Here is a 14,402-nt window from a genome sequence, read left to right on the forward strand (position 1 = left end):
TTTTGAGGTTAATCCCAATCAGCGTTTGAGTTCAGCTCTCTTGAATGAGTTCAACTACCTTCCTTGATCAAAGGCTATTTTATTAGCTCTTGGTGGAAGATCGAAGCTTGAATTTATCGATGAGAATAGCGTTGCTCCTGATGCCAAGTCAGGAGAATACGAAGCTTGGATCGCCAATGAAAAATTGGTCATGACTTGGCTACTTAACTCCATGGAACTTCATCTTACTAAGATTTTTTAGTTTTTCAGAGTCTTCTGTAGATTTATGGAAAGCCGTTAAGGAGATGTACGGGAACCAGAATAATGCTATGCGAGTGTTTCAAATCCAGAAAAATATTGCAAGTCTTCGACAATAAGGTAAACGTTTTGTGCAATTTCTTGGTAGTTTGAAAAGTATGTGGAATGAATTATCCATTTATCGTCCACATACAACTGATTCTGTCGTTCTGTTAAAATGGGCTGAAGAAGATAACAATTTTCAACTTTTGGCTAGTCTTTCTCCTAACTATGAAGATCTACGTAGTCGCATACTCATGAATTCAGAACTACCCTCTCTGGCAAATGTATGTTCAACTATTTCTAGAGAAGAAGTTCGTAGAAAAGTTATGAACGTGAATGTTAAATCTGATTTTTCTGAGGTCCGAGCTTATGTATCCAACCATAGACGATCTTAAGAAAAAGGGAGTAAGGGTAGGAGACCCGAAATGAAGTGCACTCATTGCAACAATATCGGGCATACCATGGATCGATGTTGGATTCTTCATCCCAAATTAAAGCCAAAATTTGCAAGGGACAACAAGAGTGCCTAGAAACGTTTTCAATCCTCAGGCTACAAGGCCAATCATGTGGCAGCTATATGCACGGATGGGCTCTCAAAGTTTACTTCTAGCCCAATGACGCTCATCAATGAATTCACTTCTTATCTTCAAGCAAAACAAGGTGAGATTGATAAGAATGAGAATGAAAGTTCATCTGCCATGCTTAGTCAATTTGCAGGTTTTCTTGCTGAAAATAAGAGTGTCTCAAATGAAGACAAACCAGGTATTTTGAATGCTTTCTCAACAACTCTTAATATAAGTAATGTGCATGATTTTTGGGTCATAGATTCAGGTGCCACTGATCACATAACTAATAATCATAGCGTCTTACTTGACTTTGAGACATTGTCTCCACCATCTCAAATATGAGTTGCTAATGGCAAAAGTGCATCAATTACTGGGCAAGGAAAATTAAAACTACTCTGTGAACAAATTGCATCATTTGTTCTATATGTTCCTTCCTTCCCTTTTCAACTACTCTCTGTTGGAAAGATTATTGCTTCACTAAATTGCCACGTTATTTTTTCTTCTCACAATGTTGTATTTCAAGATATAGTCACCAAGAAGACAATTGGTGAGGGCTTTTTCTTTCAAGGTCTTTATTATCTTCTCAAAGATTCTCGTGTTCCTAAAGGATTTCACGTGAATGCCTTCCTAGCTCCAGAGGAACAATTGTGGCATCATTGTCTAGCACATCCCTCAGAGTTAATTTTAGCAAAGCTTTTTCCTAATTTCAATAAAAATTCCATAAATTGTGATGTTTGTCATTTGTCCAAATCTACTCGATTACCATTGTCTTCCTCTACATCTCGTTCAAATAAAATTTTTGATTTGGTGCATTATGATGTTTGGGGCTCGGTTCTCGATTCATTTGATGGTTATAAATATTTTATCACATTTGTTGACAATCTCTCTCGGTTTACTTGGCTATATCTTTTAAAATCAAAAAGTGAAGTTGTTCATGTGTTCCAAGATTTTCATAAACTCATAATGACTCAATTCTCATCTTCAATTAAGATTCTACGATAAGATAATGGCACAGAATATTTGTCTCATATCATGACATAATACTTCAGCATGCATGGCATTATTCATCAAACTAATTGTGTTGGTACTGCACAACAAAATGGCATAGCGGAGAGAAAGAATCGAGACCTACTTGAGAAAACAAGATCACTAATGTTTCAAATGAATGTTCCCAAGAAATTTTGGTCTCAAGGGGTACTCACAGCCACCTATCTTATTAATCGGCTGCCTAGTAGAATTTTAAATTTCACCTCTCCATTTGAGTTGTTGACAGGAAAGAAGTAGAGCTTGTCACACCTTAAGGTTTTCGGTTGTTGTTGCTATGTGCACATTCAATCCTCTCAACGTGACAAGCTGGATCCCAGGGCAGTCAAATTTGTTTTATTGGGTTACTCTCCTGCACAAAAGGGATATAAGTGCTATCATTCTATCTCTAACAAATTATTTGTCACCAGAGACGTTCGATTTGATGAAAGCACTCGCTATCATATCCGCTCTGGTGATATTTTGAGTCAGGGGGAGCCCTTTTGTGACTTATTTCCATTGCCAACCTCAACAGATAATAATTATGCTTTTGATCATACTAAAGAGGTGGAATCTCCTGCTATGGTTACCAACAATAATATGCCATCACATGCAGAATCTTACACATCAACTCCCAATATTGATCCAGCACTTGAAGCAGCTACAGGTACTAATATAAAAATTGAAGCACTCGATAATCCTCTTCGTGAACTGATGTAATAAATTCTCGCAAGTGCACAAGAGTCTACGAATAACACAGTGTATGCAAGTAACGAGGTCGATCCCACGGAGACTAATGTAATCTAATTATGATACTTAACTTGATGAATGATTGAGAAAAGGCAAGAGAATGAAAGATTGATTGATGTAAAGAAAATAAACAAGCAAAGAAATAAAATTCAGATTTTGTATCAAATAAGAGAAGAACACTAGGGCAATGATTTCACCTAGCAATCCTATCACAAGTATTCAATTAGCAAACACACAATTATGGTTCCAATTCAAGGGTTGATTCTTTCTTAAATATGTTGGTTTGTTCGTTCGCTGCGCCAACAAATATTATTAACAATGGATTAATCTTGTTCGGTTCGCAGTCGTTAACCCAAGGCTAATAACTCATTACGATCTAAAGAACTTTAATAACCAATCAATCCCCTAAACCTTGTTCATGGCAGTCGACAATTGATTTCTTTAATTCCGGTTCCACTAAGACATGTGAATTCGGTTCATTCCTTTGTCCTAGCTAGATGAGCCTAATTGAGCATTCAATTGGTGATGAGGCAATGAAACAAACAATAGACTATAAGCATGGTAATTAAAGACATGAATCATTGAACCAAAATTATGCATCCATTAAATTGAAATACTTACAATATTCATACTAGGCTATATCAAGCCCTAGCAAAGAGGTTTAGTTACAACTCATCTTCCAAGTATCAAAAATAAATATAAGAAGAGAAATCATGGAAAATAGTTGAAGAAAATCCCCTTGATTTGATGGAATTGTTGTTGGGTAGAAAGCCTTCAGATCCTTGAATCCTCGCAACAACTTGAAGAGACGAAGTTTTGCTACCTCAAAACCCAAGAAAAGAATCTTCTTTTTTTAAACTCATGGCCCCCTTTTTATAATCAATTTAGGAGTCCAAAGAAACCTAATTTTAGTTAATCTCGGAAAATAGCTCCGTCGAGTCCCGCTCGAGCGGTGGAAAAATCAGCTTCTGGTCCAGCAGCTCTGTTATACTCCGCTTGATCTCTCTGGGGCGTTTGAGCGGAATACTAGGCCGCTTGAGCGGTCATTTGTGCTTGAGCGGCCATTAGTGCTCCAATGGTCCTATATATGATTCCAATTGCAATTTACTCGTCTCTTTGACCCGTATCTTTGCTCCAACTCCTCCTACAATAAAAATACAAGAAACATGAATAGCATCAACCCAATTCCACTAAAAATTACCGAGAACGTAATGAACTTAAGCACAAAAATGTGATAAAATATATGCACATCAAATACCCCCCACTTATCTTTTGCTCGTTCTCGAGTAAAACAAGAGGAAAGAAAGGACAAAATAGGTTTTTATACTCCTTCGTTAATCTCAGAAATTGATACCACTGTAATCACATTCAAAACAACTTACTCAAATCTTAACTCAAATACTTCAATAAAATCAGAATCAAGAACCATCATATCCATCTCAAAATTCACATAAGTAGTCATCCATCACATAACGCTTAGCTTCAACTTCAAACCTCATAGATAATTCACTCAGAATAAAAATTCACACCGAAGTTGGCTAAGTACTCTCAAAAGAAGCATATGTGGGCGGAATAATGTAAGAAGATAACAAAATCCCACGTACAAGTCAAGAAGAACGCTATGAAAGAAAATAAAAATTAGATCTCGTCAATGGATATCACTTACCAAGAATCGTGAATAATATCTCGAATCACTTCTCAAAATCAAACCAAGTCATTCTCAAGACCAAGTAGGACTTTTCAAGCTTGTAACGTAAGGCTATGGGTATAGTGTAGGTAAAAGCAAAGGTAAGAAAATACATAAAATTCAAGAGAATCATCAAAATAGCAATCCAAACCCTTCTCCAAATATTTAATTCCCAACCAATTCACAAAACACCCACACTTTTCAACTCTTTGAAACTTATCACCCTACATCAACAATATAAGAGCTACCAATAATAATTCTTTTGAATTTTTTTCAACGCATGCTCTTTCTTCCTCATTGATTCTTGTTTTTTTTCTTTTTTTTCTCAATTCTGCATTCAACTTTTGTTTTTCTTTTTCTTCACTTCCTTGCAATACCCCCACACTGAACTCCCTTCTTTCATAACCAAAGCACAACTCGAATAAATTTATCAAAACACATCAAACAATCAACTCTTGTTTAATTATTCATTCAACTCAATGGTTCTCAGAAAGAGATAGGAAATTCAGTTTTCATTGATCAAAAGAACTTCAAATTAAATAGGGTAAGGTTGATTGGACATGACAAAAAGGTTTGTGTTTAGGCTCAAGGAGGGTAATAGCGATAAATATATGTAAGGGTAGGCTGGAAAGATAAACAAACGAATCAAAGAAGGCCTACTTCCATCTCTCAAGATCAACATGATCATCATAAGAAAAGTTCATCAAGACATAAATTCACAACAATGTATTCTTGGCAAGCAATCAAAACAAGGAGTATGAGATCTATTTCAAGAAAGTTTAAGCACGAAAGAAATTATGGAGTAGAACAAAATCCCTCAGAATAAACGATTGGCTCAAAATCTCACCGAGTATAAGTCTTCACAATTTGTATGTGATGAATGACACCATGTAATTTCTTGACTTCACATGCAAGTTAATGATTCACGACATATTTAATCTCCAAATCAATTTCAAGCAAACCATCTTTAAAGTAATTAAGTGGCACAAATTAATTTTATCATTGTGAAGAAGCATCAAACCCAAAACTCACAAACAAAGACTCTAACTAATCCTAACAGCCCTTTGTCGTAGGGAATCACGATGGTATTTAGCGCATACCACAAGACCTTAAACCCCTAGGTGTCCCTAGTGGACGAGTTATAGTCTCGTGAGGGCTTACCAGGACGATACCCACAAACATCACAATATTTTTGGTTTTATTTTTTTGACATTTAAAAGAATGAGATCCCACCCCCACACTTGAATCATGCAATGTCCTCAATGCATTGAATAAAGAAATCGTGCTGAGTTAGGGTAACACAACCTGAAAAAGAAGCCACTCGGGGAAGGAATTCCCGTGTAAACTTTAGCACTGTGCAGTAGTCAAAGAATTATCAATTTCTCCTTCATCTGATCTCCGATTGACGAACCGTAACGTTTTGTAGCAACTAGACAGTCGTAGCTTTCTACACATATATGGCTCACATGCTGGTTCTTCCTAAGAGGTTCCCAGAAAATTTTTCAATCCAGCGCTTTGGCACAGTTTTTCTCTTCCTGCATTTGATGCACAAATAAGCAATGCAATTCGGCGTGGGATGAGTGCTCTTCCGTATTGAACTATAAAACAATATAAAATTAAAGGAACAAATTAACCTAGGTGGGTTGCCTCCCACCAAGCGCTTTATTTAACGTCTAGGCGAGACGTAACTCTTCAAGTAGCCAGATTAGTGAACTTGGAAGCCCACTTTTAGTTCATTGGGTTGTAGCAATCGCCTTCTCCTAACCACACCCATATCAACACCTCCCTCATAGTTGCACAAGCAATTGGGTCCTCAAGAAAATCGGAATATCCCTTTTCCCTTTTTCCAAAAACCGCTTGTTGGAGGATTTTATCTTGGGGTACTTTCACAATTGAGGGGAACAACTTGTTAATGGATAAAGGAAAGGACTCAAAGGTGGGAGTATGCTTACCTCTCTAGTATGGCATGACTCTAGGTAGATTCATAGACTCAACCTCAGTTGGATGTCCTTCTTTCTCCACAATGTAATCTTTAATAGTGAGCACCTTATCCGTTGATTTCTCACCTTGAGCTGCCTTGGGCTTGAAGGTCACTGTTTCTTCATTATTTGTCATTGTCAGCGTGCTTTCATACACATCAATTGTCATCCTTTTAGTCTTCATGAATGGTCGCCCCAAAATCAATGGAAGCTCTTATGCATCTCTCGATAGAACATGAGGAATGTAGGAGGGTTCAGGCCGTGGATTTTATGAAGGAAAATACAGGCGGTATACATAGAGATCCACCTACGCCTCATTGGTTTCGGAGTTCGTCTAAAGAACCAATGTTGCGCGTATCTATTCCTTTTAAAAGAATACTGAAGAACCGCTATTTCGGTTTTTGTAAACCCCATTAGATTTTGCCCAATTTGGACCTTTTCTTCTTGGGTTAATGACTCCTTGACCTTGGCAATCCCCGCATATCAAGTACTAGAAAGTCAACTAGAAAAATTAGTCCATGTACCTCAATGAAAACATCTTCTAGTACTCCCTTAGGATATCGAATAGATCGATTAGCCAGTTGGATGCCCACAGAGGTCTTTTTGAGCGCACCTACATTCAAAAATTCAAAGACAGAAAGAGACATTAGATTAATTGATGCACCCAAATCCAATAAAGCATGTTCTAAATTTTTATTAGCTATCCAACAAGGTATAGTGAAACTCCCTGAATCCTTAAACTTTGGCGGCAACTTCTTTTGTGATAGGACACTACACTCTTCAGTCAGTTGAACTGTCTTATCCTCATCCAACTCTTTCTTTCTTGGACAATAGAAGGTTTCACATCCGTTTTTGAGATTGTCTTTTGCAATGACGACACTTCTTCTTTATTTTTCCTAAGACGTCTCAAAAATGGAATTGGAGGAACATAAGGTTTCATAGGTGCAGCAGGCTTGTCTGGGTCAAGCAACCCATACATGATTGCACTACGTGACTGTTGAAACGGCTGCTCTTGTGCTTGAACTTTCTACTCTTCCAACTTTGTAGCAACCCGGCTTTGTTGCTCATCACAAAGTGTGATAGCCATGACATGCTCCCTATTGTTCGGATTGATATCAGTTTGGCTTGGAAACTTTCCAGCCTCCCATTGACTCAGTGCTTCAACAATATGACCCACTTGAGCCTCCAATTTATGTTGACTGATAGCCAATTGTCACACCATGTCCTCCAATGTGGTGGTAGGTGGATTGGCTTGATTTTGGGTGTTCTTTCAAGAAAAGTTTGGACGTGCCTGAAAACCAGGATTATAGGAGTTAGAATAGGGATCAAACCTTGGATTCTGATTATGGGAGTTCATCATATTTGCTTGCTCTTACACAAACTCCGGGAAATCCACTCCTTGAGTCGTATGCCCATTCATTGCTAGAAGCATGTCCAACTTACTAGCAATGGCATCAACCTGCGATCTTGGTGTAAAAATATCAAACTTATTAAGTTCATAAACACCAGCTCGCTTACCTCCCGTCTCTGAATGTTGGGTCTCAACTGCCAGATTGTCAAACAAAGTTTGACATTCTATTGGAGTCTTATTCCTGATAGATCCCCCTGTGTAGTTTTTAACTGCAACCTTACTAGGAACTGTTAGTGCCTTATAAAAAATACGCATCAACACTAATAACGGCAAGGCATGATGGGGACACTGAGTTAACAAATTATTAAATCTCTCCGATGCCTCACAAAATGACTCATCAAGTTGCTGTTCAAATTGCATGATCTTATCCCTAAGAGCATCAGTTTTCTGAGTTGAGAAAAAATTTTCTAAAAATTTATTTTGTACCTCAGTCCATGTCGCCATTGAACCCGGCCTCAAACTGTTAAGCCATGTCCTTGCTTTATCCTTCATAGTATAGGGGAAAATCTTCATCCTCAGAGACTCCTCATTGACCCCTGTAGTCAGAGACATGCTAGAAACCATGTTAAAAATCTCACGAATGTGACTAAGTGGATCTTCCGAACTTAGACCATGAAAAGAAGCCATCATGTTAAAGTGTACGGTCTTAAGCTCGTAGTTTATAGCTACTGTTGGAAGTACAATCCATGATGGGGATTCCGGAATAGTAGGGATGTCAAGATCACCCATCGTCTAAGGTTGCACAACCACCGCCATTGCTTACAACCTGAAAAAAAATTAAAAATTAAAAATTAAAAGAAAAAGAAAGCTAAGTACACAACTAAATTAAAACTAGTCCCCGACAATGGCGCCAAAAACTTGATGTAATAAATTCTCGCAAGTGCACAAGAGTCTACGAATAGCACAGTGTATGCAAGTAACGAGGTTGATCCCACGGAGACTAGTATAATCTAATTATGATACCTAACTTGATGAATGATTGAGAAAGGGCAGGAGAATGAAATATTGATTGATGTAAAGAAAATAAACAAGCAAAGAAATAAAATTCAGATTTTGTATCCAATAAGAGAAGAACACTAGGGCAATGATTTTACCTAGCAATCCTATCACAAGTATTCAATTAGCAAACACACAATTATGGTTCCAATTCAAGGGTTGATTCTTTCTTAAATAAACTGGTTCGTTCGTTCGCGGTGCCAACAAATATTATTAACAATGGATTAATCCTGTTCGGTTCGCAGTCGTTAACCCAAGGCTAATAACTCATTACGATCTAACGAACTATAACAACCAATCAATCCCCTAAACCTTGTTCATGGCAGTCAACAATTGATTTCTTTAATTCCAGTTCCACTAAGACATGTGAATTCGGTTCGTTCCTTAGTCCTAGCTAGATGAGCCTAATTAAGCATTCAATTGGTGATCAGGAAATCAAACAAACAATAGACTATAAGCATGGTAGTTAAAAACATGAATCATTGAACCAAAATTATGCATCCATTAAATTGAAATACTTGCAATATTCATACTAGACTATATCAAGCCCTAGTAAAGAGGTTTAGTTATAACTCATCTTCCAAGTATCAAAAATAAATCTAAGAAGAGAAATCATGGAAAAGAGTTGAAGAAAATCCCCTTGATTTGACGGAATTATTGTTGGGTGGAAAGCCTTCAGATCCTTGAATCCTCGCAACAACTTGAAGAGACGGAGTTTTGCTACCTCAAAACCCAAGAAAAGAATCTTCTTTTGCTAAACTCGTGGCTCCCTTTTTACAATCAATTTAGGAGTCCAAAGAAACCTAATTTTAGTTAATCTCGGAAAACAGCTCTGTCCAGTCCTGCTCGAGCGGTAATGGCTGCTCGAGCAGTGAAAAAATCAACTTCTAGTCCAACAGCTCTGTTATGCTCCACTTGATCTCTCTGGGGCGCTTGAGCGGAATGCTAGGCCGCTTGAGCAGTCATTTGGCTCTAGCGGCCATTAGTGCTCCAGTGGTCCTATATATGATTTCAATTGCAATTTACTCCTCTCTTTGACCCGTATCTTTGCTCCAACTCCTCCTACAATAAAAATACAAGAAAGATGAATAGAATCAACCCAATTCCATCAAAAATTACCAAGAACATGATGAACTTAAGCACAAAAATGTGGTAAAATATATGCACATCATGAACGTCGACCTTCATCAAAGCTGCAAGATTATGTCACATATACGGTAAGATATCCAGTCAGTAATGCTATTGGGTATCATTGATTATACTCATCTTATGCAGCTTACCTCAGTACCATTACCAAAGAAGCTGAACCTCAAAACTTTCAAGAAGCCAACCATCAAGAAGTCTGGCGACGGGCTATGCAACAAGATCTTCAAGCTCTAGATGATAATCAAACTTGGAGTGTTGTTCAACTACCGAATGATAAGAAGGCAGTTGGTAGTCGATGGGTATACAAGACAAAATTCAAGTTGGATGGATCCATTGAAAGACATAAAGCACGATTGGTAGCACAAGGCTTCACTCAAACGTATGGAGTAGACTACAAGGAGACATTTGCACCCGTTACAAAAGTGACAACCGTTAGAGTATTACTATCGGTGGCTGTAAATCATGGATGGTCTCTATCTCAGATGGATGTTAAAAATGCATTCTTGCATGAAGATCTCCAGGAAGAAGTATATATGAAACTCCCACCAGGCCATCCTCAAAGCAGTGACCCGAAATTGGTGTGTAAATTGCATAAATCCATTTATGGATTAAAACAATCTCCCTGGCCTTGGTACGCCAAGTTGAGTGCTGTACTTGAAGAGATTGGGTTCATAAGAAGTCATGCTGATCATTCTCTCTTTGTTCGAACTAAATCTGGTGAAAGATTGGTTGTGTTAATTTATGTTGATGACCTTATTGTTACTGGTAACCATGATGCAGCTATTGTCGACCTGAAAAGTGTTTAAGGATCTCGAAATTCTTAAGTATTTTTTGGGAATCGAAATGGCCACTTCTCATAAAGGGTTTTTTTTGAATCAACGAAATATGTGCTTGATTTACTACGTGAAGTTGATATGCTTGACTGCAAGCTTGCTAGAAAGAACTCCTCTGGATAGCAAACTTCAGTTGACTATTACTGGTGAATCTTTGGAATCCCCGCAGCTTTATCAACAGTTGGTTGGAAAGCTTATATATCTTACCATTACGCGACCTGACATTAGTCATGCAGTTAGTATTGTAAGTCAATTTATGCACTCACCTACTACCGCACATATGGTTGTTTTTAAACGTATTCTTCGCTATCTAAAAGGGTCGATTGGGCGTGGTATACTCATGAAGAATAATGAACACACACAGATAATTGGCTATACTGATGTGGATTGGGTAGGTAATACTCTACCGCTTCTGAGCTTATATGGCTAAAAATGTTGCTTGCTGACTTGGGTTTTCCTCATTCTCAACTCATGTCTCTCTATTGTGATAATCAAACTGCTATGCATATTGCTTCTAATCCAGTATTCCATGAAAGAACCAAGCATATTGAAGTTAATTGTCATTATGTTCGAGAAAAGGTTCAATCCGAATTGATTGTCACCAAATATACTCACAGTCATGATCAACTCGCGGATATATTCACCAAAGCGCTATCCTCTACTTAGTTTCACCGATTGCTTTCCAAGCTTGACTCAATCAATCCTCTTGATCCAGTTTGAGGAGGAGTATTAGATGATATGGTATTAGTCAACACATATTACATTCCATAATTTCATCCCTATGATTATGGGATTGACGGTATGTATATATGGTCACGTCATTAGTGTGTACACATTCTCAGTTGCTAGAATTAGGGAGAAAGACGTGTGATTCTGTAACTATATATGATAGACTTGTAACACAATGTAAATAAGAACATAGAAACACTTGCAATCTTTCTCTTTTTTTCTTCAGTGATGGAGAGCTGGACGCACACGTGATAGTGACAGTGAGATTGCATGATGAAGATAAGTCACGATCTGCTTGCAAGGAAGGGGATGTTTGCTGCATGATAAGCTTCTTGAAACTGTAGCTGTAACACGAGAAATTACAGAGAGAGAACATATAACACGAAGAAGAAACTCTTGTCATCATTCAATTGATTTGTTGCCTAGATTGAGACCGGAAGGAGATATCTAGGGTTTGCCTCAAGCCATAGATGGCATAGGGTGCATGAATCATAGGAATATAGGTTTGTGACTTATGCAATCATTAAATGATTTTCATAGTTCTTAATGGGTTTTTGATATATTAATCCGATTGTTAGGAATAACAGGGATTTATATTGAAAATACATTTGATGTATCTAGGAATAGAACATTGAATAGGTCAGGAAATCGATTGTCATTATAGAGAGAGGAATTAGGGATTAAGGGACTAAGGGAATTGAATTGGATAGGTGAGGTGCCGTTAAGTACCTTAGTACTTTCCATCTTTGATTACATACTTGTGTTTGATTTGTCTTTGTTCTTTTTAATTAGTTTAGTTAAAGTCAAAACAAACCACAAATCCTTTCCCCAATTTGCATAGTTATTACTAGTTTGACATTGATCTTAATTGCCAATATATCCTCGTTGGGAACGATAATTTACTCATCTCTTTTGACGCTGTTGCCGGGGATTGAGGCAATTGGTTTTTGTGTCAAATTTGGTTTTCAATTGTGTTAATTGGTTTTTATTTTTCTACAGAATTCTTTCTCTTGTATGAGCTTCGGAAGACGTTTTCTTAATCCGGAATTAATTGCTATTGATTTGGAGATTGAAAGGACTCTTCTCAATCTTAGACGTGAGCTTATTAATAATCAAATGGAAGGCATCGGAGACAATCAAGGAAGGGGGAATGTTGGTGAGCTAGGTGGTGGTTTAAATGTTAATGAAGGCAATGATAATGGTGGAGGTGCTAATGGAAGAAATGATGGTGATGAGGTTGAAGGCCCTCCTAGGCAATTTGATCCTTGCTCTCTTGAGGATTGTGCTAGGCCTACTTGGGACACAAATCCTTCAAGCATCCGCTATCCTCCTATCAATGCTACTAATTTTGAGATCAAGCCGGCTATCGTCAACATTATCTCTAATTCGGTGGTTTTCTATGGTCTTCCTAATGAAGAACCCAATGTCCATCTTCGCTCTTTCATGCATGTGTGCAATGCTTTTGGGATTAACGGAGCTTCTAAGGATGCTATCTTGTTGAGGTTATTCCCATTTTCTTTGAGGGACAAGGGTAAGGGATGGTTGATGTCCTTGCCTCCAAATTCTATCACCATTTGGGATAAGATGATGGAGCAATCTTGGCGAAATTCTTTCATCCGGCCAAGGCGGTGCAAATTAGGGCGGATATCATGTCTTTTGCTCAAAAGGATCTTGAATCATTTTATGAGGCTTGGGAGCGCTTGAAAGGCATTATTAGAAGTTGCCCAAACCATGGACTTCCGGAATGGGTGATGTACCAAGCTTTTTATAATGGGTTAAGCATGCATACTAAGAAGATTATTGATGCGGCTGCAGGAGGTTCTTTTATGACCAAAAATCAAGAGGAGGCTCGGGAATTACTTGATAAAGTGGCCAAGACCACTAACTCTTGGTCCTCGGTGAGGGCGAATCCAAAGCAAGTGGGAAGTTGTAGAGATGATGAAGTTATGTCTACCTTGGCTATTATGGCAAAGAAGATTGAGGCATTGATGTTAAATCAAGCTCAAGGGGTACATGCTATGCAAAGCACACCTTCCTACATGTGTTGTGATTATTGTTGTGGACGCCATCCTACGGGGGAGTGTCTTATTGCTTCTTCTTCTAACACTAGTGAGCAAGTGAATGCCACTGGTGGAGGTAATTTCAATCAACCCCGCAATGATCCTTATTCCAACTTCTACAATCCGGGATTTAGGAATCACCCCAACTTTTCTTGGAGCAATACTCAAAATGTACAAAATCCTCAACATCTAGTGCAGCCCCAAGAGAAGAAAAGGGATATTGATGAAATGTTCTCAAAGCTTGCTGGAGGCCTAGATACACTTACAACTCATACCTCCCAATTTATGACAAGGACGGAACAATACATGAGCAAAATCGATGCCACTCTACAAGCTCAAGCAACTTTGATGCAAAACTATGGAACTTCCATCCGGAATCTTAAGGTACAAATGGGGCAAATAGCTAACACTTTGTCATATAAAGAAAGAGGTACATTGCCAAGCCAATCGGAGGTGAATCCAAAAGGGAAGGAGAAGGAGCAATGCATGGCAATTACTCTCCAAATTGGTAAGGTGGTTAAAAATACTTCTGATCTAGATGCCGAAAAGGCAAAAATTTTGCAGGAGGAGGAGAAGTGCGGAAAAGAAGCTGAAAATTATCCAGGGGACATTTTCGATCGATCAGAGGGGGTTCCCGATCGATCGGACAGCTTTGGTGAAAATGGACCCAAGCCAATATTCGATTGGTCGGACCCCATCCCGATCGATCGGCCAGCTACAATAAATGATGAAAAGTCAAAAAATGGGAGAAATGTGCCCACGTAGTATGCGGTTGAGCTGGATTGGCCAGATAGTTCTCTCCCCACACCTCCAGTCAAACCTTATGTGCCTCCAATTCCATTTCCTCAAAGATTGAAGGGCACTAAGAAGAATGATGATCAATTCTCTAAATTTTTTGAGGTATTCAAGAAGTTTCAAGTTAACATCCCCTTTGCCGAAGCTT

General features: G+C 38.3%; 2 non-coding genes across 2 annotated transcripts; one reads left to right on the forward strand and one right to left on the reverse strand.

Annotated features, from left to right (window-relative positions):
* Positions 1 to 7,966: 7,966 nt before the first annotated feature.
* Positions 7,967 to 8,073, forward strand: LOC119987599. Its single transcript, XR_005465487.1, has one exon. It is a non-coding gene; the product is annotated as a small nucleolar RNA R71 (small nucleolar RNA).
* A 4,958-nt stretch (positions 8,074 to 13,031) lies between these two features.
* LOC119987595 lies at positions 13,032 to 13,137 on the reverse strand. Its single transcript, XR_005465483.1, has one exon. It is a non-coding gene; the product is annotated as a small nucleolar RNA R71 (small nucleolar RNA).
* Positions 13,138 to 14,402: the final 1,265 nt, after the last annotated feature.

The sequence above is a fragment of the Tripterygium wilfordii genome, chromosome 20 (genome assembly GCF_013401445.1).
Source record: "Tripterygium wilfordii isolate XIE 37 chromosome 20, ASM1340144v1, whole genome shotgun sequence".
Taxonomy (NCBI): Eukaryota; Viridiplantae; Streptophyta; class Magnoliopsida; order Celastrales; family Celastraceae; genus Tripterygium; species Tripterygium wilfordii.